This window comes from Myodes glareolus, chromosome 9, assembly GCF_982192425.1.
Source record: "Myodes glareolus chromosome 9, mMyoGla1.1, whole genome shotgun sequence".
Classification (NCBI taxonomy): domain Eukaryota; kingdom Metazoa; phylum Chordata; class Mammalia; order Rodentia; family Cricetidae; genus Myodes; species Myodes glareolus.
The window spans coordinates 46,742,580-46,765,178 of NC_142034.1; the positions used below are offsets into that span (position 1 = coordinate 46,742,580).

At 46.7% G+C, this 22,599-nt stretch overlaps 1 protein-coding gene across 2 annotated transcripts in view; it reads left to right on the forward strand.

Moving 5' to 3' along the window:
• The window catches only part of Abr (ABR activator of RhoGEF and GTPase), a 195,141-nt gene that overhangs the window by 27,265 nt on the left and 145,277 nt on the right, over window positions 1-22,599 (forward strand). The window contains exon 1 of one of the 2 annotated variants that reach the window (XM_087910297.1): window positions 16,194-16,636. The exons of the other annotated variant lie outside the window; for it this stretch is intronic. The gene's annotated coding sequence lies outside the window, so the exon portion shown is untranslated. Of the gene's footprint in view, window positions 1-16,193; window positions 16,637-22,599 lie in introns of those variants that run through there. 2 annotated transcript variants of the gene reach the window in all.

The following is a 22,599-nucleotide window of genomic DNA, read 5'->3' on the forward strand; positions in this document are numbered from 1 at the left end:
TTTTCAAGACAGGGTTTCTCTGTGTAACAGTCCTGGTTGTCGTGGAACTCGCTCTGTAGCCTAGGCTGGCCTCAAACTCACAGAGATCTGCCCTCCTCTGCCTCCCAAGTACTGGGATTAAAGGCGCGCACCACTACCACTCAGCTAAAAAAATTTTAAAGATTATATGTTTGAATATTTTGCCTGCATATATGTATGTGTACCCTGTATGTGCCTAGGTACTTGATGAGCAACATTGTGGGTGCTGGAAACTGAATCCTGGTCCTTTGCAAGAATAGCAAGTGCCTAACACCTGAGACATCTCTACAGACCCATGGCCTTGAACATTTGACCCTCCTGCCTTAGCTGCCAGTGTTCTAGGATTGCAGGAATGCACCATGTCTAATATATGTAGTGCCAGGGGTTGAATCCAGGACTTCATGCATCAGCAAATACTTTAGCAAGCCTATTATGTACCTCTCCTGCCCCAAAGTTTTATATATAAGAAAATGATTCTCTTATCTATTCTTTTTGAAAATATTTAGACACTCTGAGTCTTTGGACTTTAGTTTTTTATTTGCTCTGGAAGGGGCCTTCACTTTAACACCCTGGAGAAAATCACTTGTTGAGGAAGTTTATATTAAATTTAAATCTGTATCTCTTGTTGTCTTTAAAATTTTTCAGAGACCCTTGTCAATCTCAAGAAGCCCTTGCCTCTTTCAAACATGACAGCTCTGAAATTAAGGTGAAGGGATTATGTTCCTTTTAGATGGATCTTCTTATTCTAGTTACTCTTGAATAACAAAACAACAAAGAAAATACACTTAGTAGGGACTAGCAGGCAAGTTGTTCACAGGTCTGAGGCTAGCCTGAGCTATGTAGTGAGATCTTGCTTCACTCAATAACTCCCTCCACACACACACACAATAACGAGGAATGGCACGGTCCTGCACACCTGTGTATGTGTGTGTGGCATGTGCAGTGAGTGTTTACGGAGGCCAGAGGCATTTTAACCCCCCTTGGGGCTGGAGTCACAGGCAGTTAGTTATAGCTGCCCTATGCGGATGCTGAGAACTGAACTCAGGCCCTCTGCAAGAGCAGTATGCGCTCTTAGTCTCTGAGATACCCTTCCAGCCCCTGTGCTGGAGGATGCCTGTGCTTGCTGTCTCTTATCAGTTACCTCATTTGTCCTCTCAGCCATCTCAGTTGAGCCTATTACCACTGTTATCATTTTATGTGTGTGTGTGCATGCATGTGGGTATGATGCTCAAGGAGGCCAGAGAGGGCGTCAGATCCCCAGAAACTGGAGTTTCAGGTGCTTGTGAGCTGCTCAACACAGATTTTGGGAACTTAACTTGGATCCTGTGATGGTTTGAATGAGAATGCCTTCATAGGCTCGTGTATTTGAATGCTTAGTTGGTGGAACTGTTTGGAAAGGATTAGCAGGTGTGGCCTTATTGAGGAGGTGTGTTATCATTTCTAGTTAGCCCTTTCTCTGCCATGTGTTTGTGGATCGTGATATAAGCTCTCAGCCACTGCTCCAGTGCCATGGCTGCCTGCCTGATCTCATGCTCCCTGCCATATGGTCACTGACTCAACCTCCGAAACTGTAAGTTCCAATGACCTTTCTTCTATAAATTGCCTTGGTTGTGGTGTCTTCTCACAGCAATAAGAAAGTAATGAAGACAGTTCCTCTATAAGAACAGTATGTGCTCTCTTAACCATTGAGCAATCCTTCCATCTCCCCGCCTCAGCACTTTTGAAGGGGGAGTCTTGGTTAGGGCTACTATTGCTGTGAAATTTTGTTGAAATATTGTTGAAACATCATGACCAAAAGCAACCAGGACAGGAAAGGGTTTATTTGGCTTACATATCCTGAATCACAGTCTGTTGGGGTAAGTCAAAACAGGAACTCAAACTGAGTAGGAACCTGGAGGGAGGAGCTGACGCAGAGCCCATGGGGGAGTGCTGCTTACTTGGCTTGCGCTTCATGGCTTACTCAGTCTCTTTTACAGAACACAGGACCACAGCCCAGGGCATCCCCACCACAATGGCTAGACCCTCTTATCCATCACTAATTAAGAAAATGCTCTACAGGCCTGCCCACAGCCTGATCTTATGAAGGCATTTTTTCAATTGAGGTTCCTTCCTGTCAGATGACTTTAGCTCACATCAAGTTGATATCAAACCAACCAAGACAGGGGGCATCGTAGAAAGGACTAGCCTCACTTAAAAAAAATTATTATTGTGTGTATATGTTTGTGAGTGTGCATGCATACTATGGTGTGTGTGTGTGTGTGTGTGTGTGTGTGTGTGTGTGTGTGTGTAAATCAAAGAATAACTTTGTGGACTCTTGTCCTTCCATCTTAATATGGGTTCTGGGGATCAAACTCTCTTCATCAAACTTTAGTGGCAAGCACTTTTTTCTGTGGAGCCATCTCTCAAGTCCTGTTTTGTTGTTGTTGTTTTTAATTCTTTGGGGCCCCCTGCCACCCAGCTCCCAAATAAATCACACACAGAGGCTTATTCTTTCTTATACATGCCCGGCCTAAGCTTGGTTTATTTCTAGCCAACTTTTCTTAAATTATCCCATCTACCTTTTGCCTCCAGGCTTTTTCCTTGTCTTACTGCTGTAGTCTTACTTTCATTCTTACTCAGTGACTGTCTTGCCCCTCCAGTCCTCCTCTCCTTGTTCTTCCTGCTTCTTGATCTCCCCTCCCAGATTTCTCCTTCTGTGCATTCTCTCTGCCTGCCAGCCCGCCTATCCTTTCTCCTGCCTTGCTATTGGCCATTCAGCTCTTTATTAGACCAATCAGATGTTTTAGGCAGGCAAAGTAACACAGCTTCACAGAATTAAACAAATGCAACATAGAAGAATGCAACACATCTTTGCATCATTAAACAAATGTTCCACAGCATAAACAAATGTAACACATCTTAAAATAATATTCTACAACACTGTTATCTTCATTTGACAGCCAATGAAGTCTTCAGGGAGTTTAAATTAAGAGACAGCAGGTGTTGAGCCGGGCGGTGGTGGCACACACCTTTAATCCCAGCACTCAGGAGGCAGAGGCAGGTGGATCTCTGTGAATTTAAGGCCAGCCTGGTCTACAAGTGCTAGTTCCAGGACAGGCTCCAAAACTACAGAGAAACTCTGTCTTGAAAAACCAAGAGAGAGAAAGAGAGAGAGAGAGAGAGAGAGAGAGAGAGAGAGAGAGAGAGCAGGTACTGAGTCTTAATGAATCCCACATCTTAGCTACACTGTTGAACTCTCCAGCTGCCTCGGCCTCAGCAGCAGCCCAGACACTAGCTCAGTGAAGCTGGTATGAACGGCTGTGAGAGGAGCACTACACAAGCTGCACATACACTGTGGTAGTGCCCAGTGCAATTAGATATGCACACTCCAACCGGGATGGGAGAGCCAGCCGAGCCAGGCAGGGAGCATGAGAAGAGAGCCGATGCTGTGTTGGTATCCCTGCTTTTAAGATTAAAGAAACTATCAGTTCTGACCTTAGTACTAGGCTTGTAAACTTCTGACTTGGGGAGGGGGTGAGGATCATTTTTACAAGATTGCCTAATGTCTGGCACAAGCTGGGCTGTGGCATTCCCAGGCTAGTGGTGAAGCTCTATCAGTAACCACACCAGCAAGATCGTATCCTCCTAGCAAGTGTGTCCTAGGCCTCATTATCTGTGTAGGTGAACTGACCTAGACACCGCCTCTTCCACTGTTTTTGGTTTGGGTAGCTGCCTTGGAGGATGCCATTGTGTGGAGGCTTCAGAAGTCAGAAATGCTGAGCTGATATAGCACATAGCTGTTTGGGTGTGGTGGCACACAACGTTTGTTAGTGTGTGCCAACATTTGGTAGGCAGAGGCAGGCAGATCTGTGAGTTCCAGACCAGCCTGGTCTACAGAGTGAGTTTTGGGCCAACCAGAGCATATAGGGAGACCGTGCCTTAAAAACAAACAAACAAATAAATAAAATAAACCATATTCCTGCAGTCCCAGAACTAGGGATGGATGCTAAAGCAGGTGGATTTGCATTTAAGGCTAGCCTGGGCTGCTTGAGACTCTGTCTTTAAAAACTAAAATGAAAACAGATGTTTATGAAGTTTGCAGCCAATGGGAATGATTAACTAACTGGGAGTTCAAGGTTTTTCCCTCCCTCCCAGAGTTTCCCTATGAACGTGCCCAGAGTGTGTTAGAAATGTGAGGGCATAAAGTTCCCCGCCCTTCATCTTGTCTCTGCCCACTAAGAGCTGACTCAGCCTGATGGTACTGAGCATATGCTGTCATTTTCTCGTCCACAGAGCAGCAAGAATGGAAGGCACCTCTGTCTTCTGTCAGACTGGGACTGAGGTTTGTGTGGTGGATGCAGCCTGTTTGCATAACAGTGCTTCCTGCACCCCATCTCTCTCTGTTTCCGTTGCTAACAAGCTCATGCCACGGAGACAGCCCTTGCTGGGGTAAGCCGTGGCAAGTGGATGGCAAAAGGCTTTTTTCCAATTAAATGATAAAACTTTGAACTTCTAGCCTAAAGGAAGAAATAGCTCAAGGCTCTGGCTGTCAGGAACAGTTCCTGGCTTCTTATCAAGGAGTACTACAGATTAGACCTTATCCCTGGTGGCCTGGACAGCCCGGAAAATCCAGCAGTACTCCTCACCCTCCGGAGGCCACACACATCTCACACTGTGAGCACATTCGGATGATGTACTAGAGTTTCCACACACAGTCTCATTTTTGCATCTGTGGCCAGACAGGCCCTGAACAACGTGAGGTGATTCCTCATTTATGTAGAAATCACCCTACTTGATGTAATAGGACAGTAGAAGAAAATGAAAGACGATGGCCTACCCACCACGATCAGGCTGAGAAACTCCGGAGCTGTCCGCAGAACCACTCTGACTTAAAGACCGTGTTGTGTACTAAGTGGGGGTGGTGCATTTGAGTCATAGTTTGCTCTTATTGTCTAAAAGAAGTATTTTTTTCCAGCAGCAGAGCTTTGTGTGTGTTAGCTCTATCCCTGAGCTGCAGCCCCAGCCCCCATCAAGAGGAATTTTTGTTGTGACTCTATGACTTTTACAACAGAGAAAATTAAGTTACTGAGTAAACATGCAGTTAAGACAATTATGGACGGGGTGTGGTAAGATGGCTCAGTGGACAGAGGCACATTAACCTGATGACGTGAATTTAGTCCTTGGATTCCACAAGGTGGCAGGAGAGAACCAGCTCCTAAGAATGATCCTCTGACCTCTACTTGTGCACATCTCCCCACACACATACAAAAATAGTAATAACAAAATATGTTCTAAATCAGGGGGTTGGACATACAGCTCAGTGGTCGAGCATTTGCTCAGCAAGCACAAACACACAGCACCACAAAAAGGAAAAACCAAACAAGAAATAGCCAATATACTTCATACTCTGTGCGGCCTCCTGGCGACATGTGAAATGCATACAAATGAGCAAATGACAGGATGCTAATTGTGGGGTGGCTTCTGAGCCAGCAACTTGGACATTCTTGGGGGCAGGACCTTGGCACATTTCATCTGTCGGTCCTCCCTGACACCTACAGAGCTGGAGAGAGGTTTTGCTCTCTAAAACAAGGTGTCTGTAACCCTGATGATTCCCAAGCAGTGTTGTCACCCTCACTGGCTTGCTCAGAGGATGAGGGCTGGGTAGGGGTGGTTGCCTCGTGCTTGGACACAGATACCTTTGCTAGTATCAGGTGAGTTGTAGGGAAAGCCAGCTTGTTTGTGTCTCGGGGCCATAATATTTTTTGGCAAGAGAAGAACCTCTTCCTTTTTTGGTCCTGAAATCACACTGGAAATCCTCAGCAGCTCGGCTGTGGGTAGATGTCCCCGTGGTTACTGGTGTTGGGGTTTAGTGGTCTTCGCAGAAGTCAAGGTTCCTGTCAGGCCTGGGAGGAAGTGTGGCCTGTGTTCATGCGCAGCTCTGTGTGTGGCTCCCGGAGAGTGAGCCTCTCTGTGGTAAGCTTCCTCTTCTCTGCTTAACTGTGGTGGGACACAGAGAGAGTCTCTCTTACAAAAACAACCCTGAGCCCCCCTGAAGAACTGACCCAAGCATTGAGGTGCCAGTCAGTCAGATGCAACAACAACATGTTTCCATCTGCTCAGCCTGCAGTATTTGATCTCATGGTCTTAGGGCACATTTGCCCCTCTGAGAGGAAGAGAGCACTTGGAGCCCAGGTCCTCCCGAGTATGCAGAGGAAAGGAAGGGCGTTCTGGGGAACTGAAAGCTGAGCCATGATCTTGTCCTGGCTGTGGTGGTCCCCTGGACTGAGCCAATACTTAGAATGGTGGCTACAGGAAGGCACTACCCACGGTTTTGAGAATGGGATCCAGAATAGGACTTCTCAGCATCCTTCCTCCCTCTGCTGGTGGCCTGTGGCTACCATCATGTGATAAACATGTGGTTTCCTAGGAGAGAAACTTGCACAATCACACAGAAATAGGAAACTGGGAGTTATTTCAGTGTGGCACATAAAGAATTAGGCAATGAGTTGTCTAGAAGACGACTTTGGGTCTTGAGAAGGGAGCCAGGTTTCCTCTGAGTCGTGTCTGTGTCCCAGGAGGCCCCTGGAGCCTGAACTATCTCATTAGGCAAGAGGCACAGGCCCAGTGTCATCAGTTCGCTGCCTGTCAGATGAAAATTGGGCACAGGGCTGACCTGCTCTGGCAGAGGCAGGCAGGGCAGAGATTGGAGAGCCACTGGGCTGTTGCTTCGTCACCCCAGAGCAGATCAAGCAGGGCCCGTGTTCTGATTGCTCTGAATTATCCATCTTCATGTGCTCCCTGGGCCCAGAGACGACTGCTGCTTGTGAGAAGTGCCTCCTAAGGCAGGTCACTCCTGAGCACTGCACAGGGCCTCTGCCCGGCTGGCTCTGTAGGGAGCTGCAATACCTCATGGCCTCTGTGCTTCCAGTTCCTGTGTGCGGATTTCTCAGAAGCACAGCTGCACCTCCTTAGGAAAGTGAGTCACGTGGTGTTGTCTTCGCATCCCTGTTCAGACGAACAGAGGATGTTCCAGGACGTTCAAGCTCTGAGCAGCAGAGCCATGGAGACTTGGGAAGGGGTCTGGGTGGGACAGGCTATAGAGCTAGTACCTCAGTTTCCTCCCGTGTTCCTCTGAGATACTGTCCCTCGAAGTGTTCATTGTGGGGGCCGGTGAGATGGCTCAGCCAGTACAAGTGCTTGCTCTTCAAGCCTGATGACCTGCTCAGTCTTCAGAACCTACAGCGGAAGGAGAGAATCGGCTCCTGAAAGTCATCCTCTGACCTCCGTATGTGTGTGGTGGCACCTGTGTACCCACACACACCTCACACACACACAGACATGGGCACATAAAAAATTAAAATGCTCCTCATATGGGCTTGAGGGTGTGCTCAGTGGTAAAGCATGCACCTAAAGGCCCTGAATTCTATCTCCAGTAACAAAAGAAGAAGAAAAAGAAGGATCTTTTTCTTTATAATCCTTACTTAGGTGCCTGCCAGGTTGGGACTGCCTATGTGAGAGAGATGCCTAGAGGCTAATTAACTCCAAAGTCGGTAAGTGTCCTTACCACCGGAGACTCTCTAGGCACAGGCATGTGCCTGAAGACCCCAGGGTATATCAGACCTCCTTTTAAGGAGAAAAAATAGAAGTCCATCTTTGTTCCTTTCTGATTCTGCCAGTTCCCTTGACAAATAGCTTAAGAGCTCTGCCGGTGCTGCACATCCTATAAAATCCTAGCACTCAGGAAGCTGAGGCAGGAGGATTGCAAATTTGAAGCCAACTTAGGAATGCCACTGTATCATGAGCACACAGCAACAGTGGATACACGCACAAGATTGGGCCTTTCAGCATGGATAGAAGTGCCCATGAGGCCTTGTCGCATCCTGAGCGCTATTGATTGTTAATGGTTTCTGCAGGGGCAAGGGTGTGTCATTTTCTTAAATGATGTAGCCACTGGGGAACTAGATGGGAAGAAGAATGGCTGCAGAGGAAAAGGAAATGGGATAACAGAGGGTAATGGAAAATGAATAGAATTGCATACATTGTATGTATGGATGGAACTGTCAGAAAATCAAACAGAAATAAAACCTACAAAAAGCCCTGCTGGTAAATTCACATCAGCATCTTGTACCTGTGCTGCCTCAAGTGCAGCTTCTCACCAGCCATTATCAGCAGGGCATCTGGTGAGGATGCTTGTTGAAGCCTCATGACTGGTAGCCAAACCACAGTGTGAATATCACTCTGCCCTTTGCTGGTCTTGTGACCCAGGGTCTCTTCTTCAAAGTGGGGGAAATGATTCTGTCTTCCACAAGAGGTATTACATACTAGAAAGGTGAAAGCAATGTGTTTAACATAGTCACAGTGTCTAGAACATAAATCTTGGTGACACTGGGGACATGTTAACTAAAGGGCTTTTCTGTAATTGAATAGTGGAAATTGCCTCTAAGGTCTGGTGTGTATTGAAGGGGAGAGGTCAGGTCTAAGAAGAGCTGCAAATTCTGTTGGGTATTGTCTTCATTACTTCTCTATTGCTGTGACAAAACCAAGACAGTTTATAGAAGAAACACTTTATCAGGGATTTTTTTTTTGAGGACTAATGCCTGACACCCAATGGCACAGGATAGCAGGCAGGCAGACATGGCGTTGGAGCAACAACTGAAAGCTTGCATTTTGAGGCAATAACCACCAGGCAGAGAGAGCTAACTGGGATTGGTGTGGGATTTTGGAACCTCAAAGCCCACCTCCAGTGACATACCTCTTCTAATAAAACCACGCCTTCCAACCCTTCCCAAATAGTTCCGCCAACTGAGGACCAAGTATTCAAACATGAGCCTATGGGGGCCATTCTCATTCAAACCACCACAGGTCTCTGAGCTCATACCATGGCAACCCCCTTGAATAGTGTCTTCATTAGGGACCCATTCTAGTTCCCCCATGCCTTTTCTTTTTCTCCCTCTTCCTCTTCTCCCTTCTTATTTAATATATCTCAGGCTGGTCTCCAACTTGTTATGTAGCAAAGAATTACCTTGCATTTCTGATCTTCCTGCCTTTACCAGCCAAGAGCTGGGATTACAGGTGTACACCATCACACTGGGTTTTATGTGGTGCTGGGGCTCAAACCCAGGACTTTCTGCATGCTTCGCCTGCATTTTACCAAGTGGGCTACATCCATAGCATTACACTAATCATTTTATTTCTTTTTTTTTTAAAATTATTTATTATGCATACAGTGTTTTGCCAGGATGTATGCTTACATGCCAGAAGAGGGCACCAGGTCTTATTATAGACTGTTGTAAACCACCACGTGGTTGCTGGGACTTCTGAGCCATCTCTCCAGCCCCCATTTTTTTTTTAAATTTTTATGATTTATTTATCTTTTATTTTATGTGCATTGGTGTGAAAGTGTCAGATCCCCTGGAACTGGATTTTCAGACAGTTGTGAGCTGCCATGTGGGTGCTGGGAATTGAACCTGGGTCCTCTGGAAGAGCAGTCAGTGCTCTTAACCGCTAAGCCATTTCTCCAGCCCCCCCCGCCCTTTTTTTAAGATAATGTCTCACTGTGTTGTCTAGACTGGTCTCTAACTGGGCACAAGTGATCCCTGCCTCAATCTTCGAAGAGCCTGGCTCTCCACCTTCATTTTTGCCTCTGCAGTTGTTTACGCTTTTCCTTCTTTCCCAGAATGCCTTGCCTCTCCACCCTTTTATCTTTGCCAGTGAAACATTAATTGTCATTCCAGGCCTCACTTCAAATTCCAGGCCTCTTTAGAAAGTGTGCTGGCTAGTTTATACCAATTTGAAACAAGCTAAAGTTATCTGAAAAGAAGGAACCTTAATTAGAAAATGCCTCCATTAGATCTGGCTGTAAGGCATTTTCTTAATTAGTGATTGATGGGGAGGGCCCATTGTGGGTGGTGCCAACCCTGGGTTGGTGGTCCTGGGTTCTATAAGAAAGCGCAACCAGGGGAAGCAAGCCAGTAAACAGCACCCCTCACCCCACTGTGGCCTCTGCTTCAGCTCCTGCCTCCAGATCCCTGTTCCAACAACACTGTAGACGGGTAAGCCAAATTAACCCTTTCTTTCCCAACTTGCTTTATGGTGTTTCATTGCAGTAATAGAAACCCCGGCTAAGACGGAGGCTTTTGGTTATCTACTCAGTTGGAAATGGTGACCACCTGACCCATAACATACCGTCCAAGCTGTATCCTGGATCCACCAGGCATTGCCTGGGCTCTTATTTCTAGGCCCCTCTCTCTCTCTCTCTCTCTCTCTCTCTCTCTTTCTCTATCTCTCTCTCTCTCCTTTTTTCTTTCTTTCTTTTTTTTTTTGTTTGTCTTTTGAGACAGGGTTTCTCTGTATATCCATGATTGTCCTGGAACTCACTCTATAGATCAGGTTGTCCTTGAACTCACAGAGATCTTGTCTTCCTCTCCCTCCCTAGTGTTGGTATTAAATGTGTGTGCCACCACCATCCAACTCCGGGCATGTTTAAAACCAATAATTACAAATATACTTGTCAAATAAACAGTCTTTAAAAAATTATTAAGTGTATAGATATTTTATGTATATAGGTATTTCTGTATGTATGTCTGTACACCATATGTGAACAGTTCCCTCAGAAGCCAGAAGAGGACATCAGACCCCCTGAAACTGAAGTTACGGACAGTTGTGTGGTAACATGTTGGTGCCTGGAATTGAACCTGGATCCTCTGAAAGAGCAGGCAGTGCTCTTAACCATGGAGCCATCTCTTTGGTACCCAGAAACCCTGTCTGAATAGATAACTTTTCCAGTCTTCAGTTCCATAGTATACTTAGTTTAATGTTCTTTCTCTTCTGCTGGAGAGAGATGTGTCAACAGATGTAGGAAGGAGAAGGCTGAGGGACTGCTGCATGGATTCTGGAGAGGCCTGGGCTGCTGTGGCCCCCGAATGTCTTGACACATATAAACTGCTTACAACATCACTAGCACAATGAACCTTAGTATTCTTGGTGTGGCGTATCTCACTCTTCTCATTAACGCCTCTCCCGGGTGCACTTTATGTAATAAAGCTTCCCAGGCTGACCACTTCATAGAGCGTTATTTGCCTCATAACTTTGGAGGTTGCATCCAAACAGCATAGCCTAGGTTCTGAAGATGGTTCACCTTGGCTTCATGATATCCTGACAGGAGCACACTCTCCCTCGCTTCATAAAGCCACTGGGATTCAATCATGAAGCTCTCTCTTAATGACATAGCCATTTCCCAAAGTTCTCTCTTTTCAACTTTTTGGCAGAGTGATTGTCTAGAATGTGAGGCCCTGGGTTCCATCCCCAACACTGGAAACAAACCATAAGACAAAGTCCCTACTTCTAAAGACCATACGCAGATTAAGTTTCTACCCTCTTTTAAAAAGGATTTAGTTAAATATGTAGGTAAGTCTCTATCTCTCTGGTCTGTCTCAGAGAAAGAGGGAGAGAGAGAGAGAGAATGCTGGAGTTATAGGTTATTTTGAGCTTTCAGATGTGGGTGCTAGGAATCAAACTCAGGTGTCCTCTGCAAGATTAATACACAGTTAACAGCTGAGCCATCTCTTCAACCCTGAGTTTTTATCGTCTTAATATTAACATATGTCCATATACATCTAACCGTCTGGAATATGGACTCTGATAACCTCAGGTGGCTTTCTGAGGCAAAGGACCAATACACGAAACCTTGCAACCGCCAACAGACCAGGCGAGTCCTGTATTCTCTGAGACTCTTTGGCCAGCTCAGCAGTCACTAGGGATCTAGGCACTTAACGTTGTAGAAGGACTCCTTAGCCAAGCCGCTGCCCCCTTCCCCGGTCAGACTTCTTGTAGACCCTCTCAAGTGAGCACAAGTCCAGAATGAGTTTCCACCAACTTCTCCCATCACTGAGCTGGAAAGCAGGTTCAGTCTGCCCGGTGAGAAGGCCTCTGGAGATGAGAGTGCATAAAGTCACTCAGGATGTTGTGTGGTGTTTCACTCTTTCCTCCTTAGGCTTTTTGATCTTTTGGGGGGGCCAAAGGAAGATCACCCAGCTCCCAGATAAATCACACACGGAGACTTATTCTTACTTATTAATGCCAGGTCTTAGCTTGGCCTGTTTCTTTCCAGCTTTTCTTAAATTATCCCGACTACCTTTCTGCCTCAGGGCTTTTTCCTCTTCTTACTTCTGTATGTCTTACTTTCATCCTTACTCTGTAGCTGGATGGCTACATCAGTCACCTGGATGGCTAGGTGACTGGCCCCTGACACCTCCTCCCTTTGCTCTCTTCTCCTCCTCCTCTTCTGTTTGCCTTCTATTTATTCTCTCTGCCTGTCAGCCCCACCTATTCTTCCTCCTGCCTCACTATTGGCCATTCAGCTCTTTATTAGATCATCAGGTGTTTTAGACAGGCACAGTAACACAGCTTCTCAGAGTTAAACAAATGTCACACACCATAAATAACGTTCCCCAACACTGGGAGGTGCCCTGGTTCAGCCCGTAGTTCTCTAGGCAAAGCAGTTCAGCGTCACTACCTGCACCCGAATCTTCTCCCACAGATTCCCAGGGTTTCCACCCTACTGAGAACAGAGGATTCAGGCCAAACAGACTGCCTCCGGAAGCTGTCTTCCTCCATGAAAACGACAGTTCACTTCCCTACTCTCCATAACCAAATTGCCTTGTAAATTTGGGACAGATCTAGGAGAAAGACTCCAGCTACGGAGACTGAAATTCCCTTAGTGGGCTGAATCTTTTCTAGGTTTCTATTCTATTTCCATGTTGGAAGCTGATTGGGTGAAAAAGAGTTCGACAAAGAATGTTGGCTGCTTAGCAGGGGAGGCTGTGCATTGGGGAGTTTTCAGTTGGGGCTTTGTGTGAGCAGTTAGAAAATAATTAGAGCAGTAATTGTCCTGCTCCAAATCTGATTTTAGGTTCCCCTGGAGTCATTACAGTGAATGTGGACACATGTCAACCGTCCAGGCCAGTTCATTTCCAGTTGTGGAACTCGGCTAGCTAAATATCTATATTATTTAAGTCTAGACTCTTTGTTGCCATTCATTTGAACCACTATTTGAACAACATGTTGGAGTTGCCGAGAAGAGAACTTTCTGTCTAGCAAGAGATGGCCCTGAATGATCTTTGATTTTTTTTAAAAGTAAAGCCATTATTTTATGCATATGGGAATTTTGCCTGTGGATATATCTGGACACCACATGTGTGCCTGGTGTCCCTGGAGGCCTGAAGAGGATGTTGGATCCTTTGGAACTGGAATTGCAGATGGTGGTTAGCCACCATGTGAATGCTGAGAATCAAACCTGGGTCCTCTGAAAGAACAACCAGTACTCTTAACCCCTGAGCCATCTCTCCAGGCCCTGAATGATTTTAAGAGCAGCAAGGAATCAGACAAGAGAAACAGGTCCCCTGACTTGGTTGTTAGGGAAAACACCTTAGAAGCCGTGATGTTTCAGTTTAATACCATGAAGTAAATAGTAGATGGTCAGGCAGAGTACAGGAAGCAGTATTTTGGTTTGTTTTCTTTTCTTCCTTCCTTTTTTTTTTGTTGTTTGTTTTTGTTTTTTGAGACAAGGTTTCTCTGTATCTTTGGAGCCTGTCGGAACTCACTCCATAGATCACACTGGCCTCAAACTCACAGAGATCCACCCGTCTCTGCCTCCCAAGTGCTGTGATTAAAGGTGTGTGCCACCACCTCCCAGCTTGATTTGTTTTCTTAACAGAGTCTCATTATGTCAGTCAGGCTGACCTTGTGCTTACTGTGCCTTCCTTTCAACCTCTCAAGTGTAGGAATAATGGGTATGTGCCACTATGTCAGCATAAGGAATGAACATCTTCTTTAATTTTTTAAAAGATTTATTTTATATGTACGAGTGTTTTGCCTGCATGTGTGTATGTATACCACTTGGGTGCCTGGTGCCACAGAGATCAAAAGAGGACATCGGATCCCCTGGATCAGATATTGGTGAACCACCATGTAGGTGCCGAGAATTGGACCCAGGTTCTCTGCAAGAGCAACAAGTGCTCTTAACCACGGAGCCAACTCTACAACCCTCAGGGCAGAACATTTTAACCAGTTATATCAACTCGTGCAATAGTTCAAAGGCAGCAACAGCAGGATGGAGCAGGGTGGGTGTGCTAGGTGATCCAAAGTAGTCTGCAGGTAGGGCCACAGCACCTGGTAGGCCATGAAAATAGTAATGGGGGGTAGGGTTGTAGCTCAGTGGAAGAACACCTGCTCAGCTTGCACAAGACCCAGGACCTGGTCCCTTATATCACAAAAAGAGAGAGAGAGAAAAAAAAATAATGCGCTATCTACAGATAGTGTCATGAGTGTACCTTAGAAAGAGGAGTGGGGCTGGAGAGATGGCTTAGTGGTTAAGAGCACTGCCTGCTCTTCCAGAGGTCCTGAGTTCAGTTCCCAGCAACCACATGGTGGTCACAACCATCTGTAATGAGGTCTGGTGCCCTCTTCTGGCCTGCAGACAAACACAATACTGTATACATAATAAATAAATAAATCTTTAAAAAGAGAGAGAGAGGGAGAGAGAGAGAGAGAGAGGAGTGGTATTACAGTTGTATTGAGTTGTATTGCAGCATGCTGTCGTGGCTTTGAGATGTAGAAACTTTCATCAGAACTTAAGTTCTGTGACGTCAACATAATGAGCTTGGGGCTGCTCAAGCCAACAGACCCTTGACACCTTTCACTGACTATTCTGTCCCATTTTTTCTCAGTTTCCCTCCACTCGGATCTCTGAGTCATGTCTGTTGGTCTCTCCTGTCAGCATCAGGTTATGTGTATGCCATGGAGCTGAGAAGCCTAGAACGAGATTCAGAGTCACGACATTCTGTAATGAGAAGCTGAAAGCACGCCTTGTGAGCAATGCATAACCCGGGACAGTTCCTGCACACAGAGCATGGCTGGGCTGAGTCAGCCCCTTCCACATTAAGATGACGGGGTGGTCCCTTAGGGGATTGTGATGGGAGGTCTTATGGTTTCTCAGTGATCATCTTTGGACTCCTGAGGATCTACCATACCAGCCTGTCTGTTTCTCCCTTCCCCAGGAGTGGTGAACCAGAGGGGGTTGACTGGATGCAGATTTAGGTGCTTGGCTTCCAGGCAGGGACAACCTTTAACACTGGCACCCCTTGTAGAAGTGGCCTGGGCCAGACCAACCCTCCCCCATCAACCCCTACATTTATAAAGGTGATGTTGGGCCAACAAGATGGCCAACTCAGTGGGTAAAAGAGCTTGCTGGCCAGCCTGACAGCTTGAGTTGGATCTTCAGGATCCATGGGGTCGAAGGAAAGAATCCAGAACTGGCTCTGGAAGTTTCCTTTGACCTGTTTGTGTTTGGTTCGGGAAGACACCAAAGGCAGCATTATGGGGAAAAGAACGTGGGTTTTGGAATTTGCCAAGGAGCCATTCTCTTTCTGCTAACCTCAGAGTGTCATCAGTACTGTTGACATTAAGGACATAATACTTCTGCCCATTGAATGGCTCCTTCACGTTAAAAACAATACTGTTTGGTACTGCAATGGCAGCTGCTCCTCTCTCAGTTAGGAACCACTGTCTTGTGATGACAGCACAAGGTTATATTCGGCTACATCTCAAGGCCCTGTAGCTAGCAATAGGGAAGCAAGGAAATCTCATTTAAGATGTTACCGGAGGAGTTAGAGATACCTTATCAGTTAAGGGCACTTACTGCTCTTTCAGAGGACCTGGGCTCAATTCCCAGCACCCACATGTCACAAGGCTTACAACTGCCTATTAACTCCCAGCTCCAAGAGAATCTGTTCTCCATGGGCACCCACAGACACGTGCACATAACCCCACACAGATACTTAAGCATACACATCAGTAAAAATAAAAAGTATTCTTTAAGACGATATTACTGGAGGATTTGTCCTCTGCTTACACCACTCTTGTTCCTCCTGGCCTTCTCAGACTCTTTGCTCACAATGGTAACCTGCAGCCCTAGATAGAGTCTGGTAGAGAAGCTGAGATTTGAGTCCAAGTCCTTGGAGGCTGCCTATCTAGAACACCTCGTGAGGCTGAGGTGCTACTGTGTTTGGCCACCAGATGGCACCTGAGAGTCCTTGTTTTCTGCCGCAGGACCAGTGGTTACAGGAGTTCACTGCAGAGAAAACTTGCCTTAAAAGAGGTCCGATGCTTAAAGAGACACTGTCACATACCCTCGGACTGAACCCTTAAATCTATAGAATGAGACTGAGCCACCGCAAGCACCACTGTCCAGGGTCAGTAGCTTCTTTGTCTTTGCCTTGCTGGATGTTGTTCCAATCTCCTTGACCACTCTCAGTTCCTGCAACCACTCCTGAGGCTGAGGGGACAGAACCAGCCTGGAGGGTGGTGTCAGAGCTACTGGCAGAAAGAACAATGTTGGTTGGCACTGGGATGCATCTGCAGAACTCAGAATAAAGAGTGGGAACCACAGCCGCCTTCAGGGAGGTGATGAGCACAGGAGGGCAGAGGGCCAGCTTGTGAGTGACCTCTGCGGGACTTGACTCTGCTTCTTTGGAGTGAGGAGACTGGAGCCTTTGAATTTGATCTCTGGGTTTTGGGGATTTTGAGAGTCCTTGTGTCTTCTTCCGCTGGCATCTTTCCGAATGCTGATGGGGACTCAAAGGTAAGTACATGAGGGAAGGGGCTCTAGACTTCACTGTGGAGTCATTTCACCAACTGTAGGAACCTTCCCATGTTGACCCCTGGGTGGTGAGGGCTGACCGCTGTTGGATGAGGGCCACATTAGCTGGAGCTTGGGAAGGGACCCTGCTCATCTAAGCCTGCTGCTCTGCCATGACGCTCTTTTTGGTGCTTGGGGGTAGGGATACAACCTGGGACATATGACATGAAACTTCTGTAGAGAAACGAGCTGGGTTTAGGGTGGGAAGGGGGCTTGAAGGTAGTTACTGTTGTCTGTAGATCTCATTGTCTTCTGGGAAAAGCCAGGAGACTGGACAGGGACAGGTAGGAAGAGAGCAAAGGACAGAGTCTTAGGCCAAGTCTTCTTTAATTACTTTAAATTTACATTTATTCATTCACTTACTCTGTGTATGTGTGTGTGTGTGTGTGTGTGTGTGTGCGCGTGCGTGTGTGTATGCACGCCTGTTCACATGCATATGAGTGCCACAGTACAAATGTGAACATCAGGAGAGCTCAGAGGGCAACTTGTAGGGAATCTGCTACTTACCATGTGAGTCCCAAGGATCAAACTCAGGTTTGCAGGCTTGGTGGTAAGCACACTGTGGGAATTTTCTTCTTCCCAGACCTCAGAACTGAAGGTGGATTTTGAGAGCAATAAATGCTGTTTTGCCTCTACTGAGAAAATGAAATGAAGTAGGGAGTTAAAACAGGCTACTTGCCAGGCATGGCAACACATGCCTTTAATCCCAGCACATCCCTGTGTGTTTGAGACCAACCTGGTCTATCGACATAGTGATTTCTAGTCCAGCTAGGGCTACATAGTGAGACTCTATCTCAAAAGAAAAAAAAAAAAGACAGAAAATCCAACCACATACATACTCACCAAACAAACAACAAAAACCTCATCTGGGAAATAGAAAATCAGGCTACTCTGGGGTCTTTTGGGAAGCAGAGTTTATAGTCTTTCAGGGCTAATAAGAGACCTGGAAGTCATGTACCTGACCTACCTGGGTGCCACCTTCTGCACCTGTGAAAACTAAGGTTGGAAAAGCTTAGGCATATAAGCTGAGGGCTAGGGACCTGGCCTAGCAGCCTGTCATTGCATTGCTTTCCAGCTTGTCTGCAGGGTCATCTGGCCTGTTGGAGATGTGGTTTTCTTTGGGAAAGAGTTTTCTGTTTGCTTACATGTTGGTGGCTCCTGGGAGTTCTAGAATGACACCATCTTACTTTTTTATGTAGCTCCAATTTCTTCTTCCCTGGGCTTAACTCTTCTGTATATTCATTTGTTCATTCACAGGCTTGTGTAGCACTACACACATGGACTCTTGGGCTCAGACTTGATTCATTTTCAAGTGTCTCCTGCAGGCTGGCCAGTGGCTTAGCCTTTCTGTAGCTCCGTTTCTCTGTGAAATGGAGCTAGTCGTAGGACCTCTCTTGCTTACCATAAGGCTAGGCCAGAAGAAACTTGTAAAGTATACAGAGCAGCACCTGGCAGTCAAGAAGCAGTGTTAGCTCTCACTAATTTTTATGACTCAATATGCATTTTAAAAATATTTTTATCTTATGTGTATGAGTGTTTTGCCTTCATGTATGTCTGTGCATTGTGTGTGTGCCTAGTGCCTGGAGAGGCCAGAAGGTGTCAGGTCGCCTGGAACTGAAGTTACAGATGGTTGTGAGTCAGGATGTAGATGCTGGAAATCAAACTTGGGTCCTTTCAGAATGGCTGGGATCACGAGTGTGCATGCACTGCTACACCTGGCTAAACATGCAATTTTGAGTGCCAGTTGGCTGTGCTTTTGGCAAAATCCTGTTTGTGTGTGAAGTCACTTGCTGTATAGCATTTTTGGAGGGTTCACATACACAGATGCTCCCTGCGTGGCCCCAACAACAGGACATTTTCATTTCTTTTTCTCTTTCTTTCTTTCTCTTTTTTTCTTTTTTGGGCCAGGAGTGACCACTGGGTGATCAGAGACCTTTGGGCCCTTCCTGTGGTGCACAGCGAAGCTGTGTTGCTAACACAAGAAGGGAAGAAAAGTGGAGCTACCTAGTTTGCTCTAGGGTACAATCACCCTGTTTCTTCCAGGCCAAGAGGTTGTAGAGCGAGGTCTGGTTGTAGGGAAGCAATGAGTAGCACACCCCGGGAATAAAGGGGGGCGGGAGAGCTGCTGGTCTTCAGAACGGGGTGCATGTCTTTCCAGTCAGCCCCTCAACACCAGCACAACACTCAAAGCTAACCTTAAATCCTATGATGAGGGAGGAGCAGGTAGGTAACCATGGAGATGGGGGGTAGGATAAACTGAGTGCATAGGTTGGGGATATGGATAGGGAATGGTTGCCAGGGGCTTGGGGAAGTGGTGTATTGAATGCTGACTCAGCCTTGGGGTGAACCAGGCACTTAGCTGAAATCAGGGAGGTCTGTCCGCAAGGATACCTACCTCCCTGCTGCTCTGACAGATCTGGCTGATAGCTGGGGTTAAGAGCACTTCAGGATAGCAGGCCTTGGGCAAACTACAGAGAGGATGCTCTTTAACCCCTTAGTTCCCAGAGTGTGTGTTGAGTTAGAATTTCCCCAGCCTTTCTCTGCCCTTGGTGCTCCTTGATCTAACTGGAGGCATTTATTACAATCTCAAGTCACCCAAGTGGTCTAAAGCCCATCCACTTATCTCTGCAAACAATGTTAGAATCAGACTGTGTGGTGGAATTCTTCAAGTAGCTACCTTTCCCAAGACAGTATAGGTCAGAAGTGGTGTTGTGACGAAACTTTTCCTGAAGAGACCTAACTAACACACGTCTACTCACCCCATATAGGGAGCCCATGACAGAGCAAAGTATCAATGAAAGGACCAGCATCTGCACAAGACACCCAAGACCAAATTCACCCCTCAAAGGGAAACCAGTTTGCCCCAGAGGAACCAAGGGCAGGGAATAAGAGACAAAAACAGGAGATAGAGGACAAGGGAGAAGAGGAAGGGATATTTGCCCCAGAGGGACAAAGGACTGCCTCTGGATGGAGAGGAGACAGATGTGGCCTGTGTGCAAGTGGCAATTTATAAAGGTAAAAGGGGAAACCCTGTGTTAGGATGATGTGTTTAATTATGAATTAATTAAATTGGGAATATGAATTAGGGTAGTCTGAAGGGGGTTTTTGATTGCTGGACTTTAATACTTTGATAACTGGACCTTGGTAGTTAGCTTTAGGAGCAGGAAGTGAACAAATAAGGGACTAGACCTTGGTGACTACAATCTAACGGTTTTAGCAAGGCAGAGGGAATGGGGCAGAACCTTCCAGAGCCATGTTTGCTATACTCAGGCCAGCTTGGTGGTCCACAGGTTTTATTGGGGTTACTACAGGAGCAGAAATGACTCCATCAAGGCCCACCCCAGCAGGGGTGAAGAGGTGACAGTTCACCAAAGTTGGGAAACCTAGAGCCCACTGCACAGTCTGAGGGTAGCTCAAAAGGATGGAGAGCCTTTCCACATGACTCTGGTCTAAACCTCCTTAGGTAGCTGGACTGGTCTGAGTCTTTGCAGCTCAGCTTCTTTCTTTCTGAGGAGAATTCTCAGCTTTTATTGCTTACTCTATGGGGTGGGGGGTTTGGGGGAGTTGGGGGATTGGGGAGGTGTCTAGTGAATCTGGTCAGTTTCTGGAACTTCCTGAAGCTGTTTTAAGTTGTTTATCTCCTAGTTAAGGAGTTTCCCAGCAGGAAAGAATGTTTCAGTCTTGGGGAAAACTGTTACACAACAGGTGGGCAGATGGTTATGGAACAAAATTGAAAGGGTTGTAGCAGATGGTCTCTCACTCATGGAGAAGGAAAGATTTTCAGGGACCTTCAATGCCTAGGATTACCAGTCAGCTGACAGAGAGGTGGCATGCATAGGATCCTAGCCCACACTATGTGGTTGGGTCACTGAACTGTGCCTCAGTTTTCTCATCTGGATAAATTCAGAAAACTGAGATAAGAGCTGGGTCTGGATGCATAGGTCTCTAGTTCCAGCTTTTGAAACCTCAAAATTGGCCCCTCATGGCATACTTCCTCTAACAAGGCCACACCCTCTAACTCTCCCCAAACAGTTCCAAGGATTGAGCACCAAATATTTAAATATATGAGCCTGAGGGTAATATACTCATTCAAACAACCACACTATCTCAAAAGATAAAAGGACAGAGAGTTGGAAGCCAGGCAGTGGTAGTGCACACCTTTAATCCCAGCACTTGGGAGGCAAAGGCAGGTGGATCTCTGTGAGTTCAAAGCCAGCCTGGTCTATGGAGGGGGTTCCAGGACAGGCTCCAAAGCTACGCAGAGAAACACTCTCTTGAAACACACACACACACACACACACACACACACACACACACACACAAAGGCTGGAGATACAGCTTTGGGGTAGAGTGCATGAGTAAGGTCCTGAGTTCAGTTCCTAGTGTGCAAAAAGAAAGTGGGGCGGGGAGGAGGATAAGGGATAAGAAAGGAAGGAAACTGAAGTAATATCACTGTTTGCAAGATTGTCTCTGTACCCTACACTGTACTGTGGAGGGGACAATCCTGAGCAAGATTGTCTCTGTACCCTACACTGTACTGTGGTGGGGACAATCCTGAGCAAGATTGGACAGACAATACTAGGGAAAGCAACTGCAACGTTTTTAGTTGTGGGGTGGGGGTGCTGAAAATAGCTTGCTCAAGCCCTCGTAGATAAAAATGTAAAATGTATGCAAATGTATGTGACTCACATAGAAACATATATCCATGGCTTCCTCACAGTCAGCACCGGATATGGAGATGTGGGGCTGTGGCCCACAGGAAAATCCCTCTGGTGTAGAAAGAGGGCCTGAGCTGCCTGGATATTGTGGGGAGGGGTCTGTGTTGCAGCCTTCAAGGGTTTGTAGCTGATCCCCAGGCATGTTTTCTCTGTCTCCTGGGTTCTGTGCCTTCAGAAAGTGATGCATAAGAATAAGGAATGTCCTTGTCCTTGCTCTGCTCCTCAGAAAGCCTGCTTGCTCCCTCACCCATCCCACCCATCCCGGAACTCTATTTCTGTATAGTATGGCTAGAGATGCACCGCCCCCTTCCTTGCCATGCTCCTGGTGTAGGCTTGGCCCTCCCAATCTTATATGCCAGCCAGGGACAGTGGGAGGGTAACAGTTGAGCAGGGAGGGCCAGCAAGCCACAGAGCCAGAAGCTTGGGTTAGGACTGGAGTCATGAGAGCTGAATGGGTACAGGAGGGCCTCCGTGTCCTGCAGGCACCTGTAGGGGCTTCTATACACAAGAGCATCTACCCTTGAGCCTCCCAGAGCTCCAGTGGCTCTGTCCTGTGCTCTTCTTAGGCAGCTGTGGAGGTTGGTGTCCACACAGACAGCTGGACACTTTACAAGGCTGGACACAGGTTTCCATATGGCACTGTCCTTCAGAACTATACCTGTGCTTGTTTGGGATGAAGAGGAGTCCTCCTCTGTGCTTTGTAGGCGCTAACAGCATTGCCTTCCATAGAGGTCATAGGGGAGCTTAACTCTTTGTAGACCCCTGTATTCCTGGAGTCCAAGAAGGTTTTTGCTAAGCTGTCTGAAGATGGGATGGGATAGGAACTATTCCCTGAGTAGAAATGCTACTATCCTGGCATAGAAAAGGTCTAATCCAGGTCTTCCTTGGTGGGTTTGGTTGCCTTCCTTCCTGGGAATTCAGGAAACAGGCTTTGGCCTCTGCTGGCCTGGACCACCCTAGTCTGGGTCCCTTTTAGTCCAGTTCTGTCTCCAAGTCACTTGGCCCAAGGAGATCTGTGTACCTAATATATGGGAAAGTTGCCATGGGTCCCATATCTTAGCCCCACTCCCCACCCCCAAGCCTTCAGTGCTGTTGAGGTCACTGTTAGGAAGGACTTTTGTTTAAGGTTTGGTTCTCTGAGGCATCTGACCTCTATCTTCCATTAACCCCTATGTGATTATGCACATA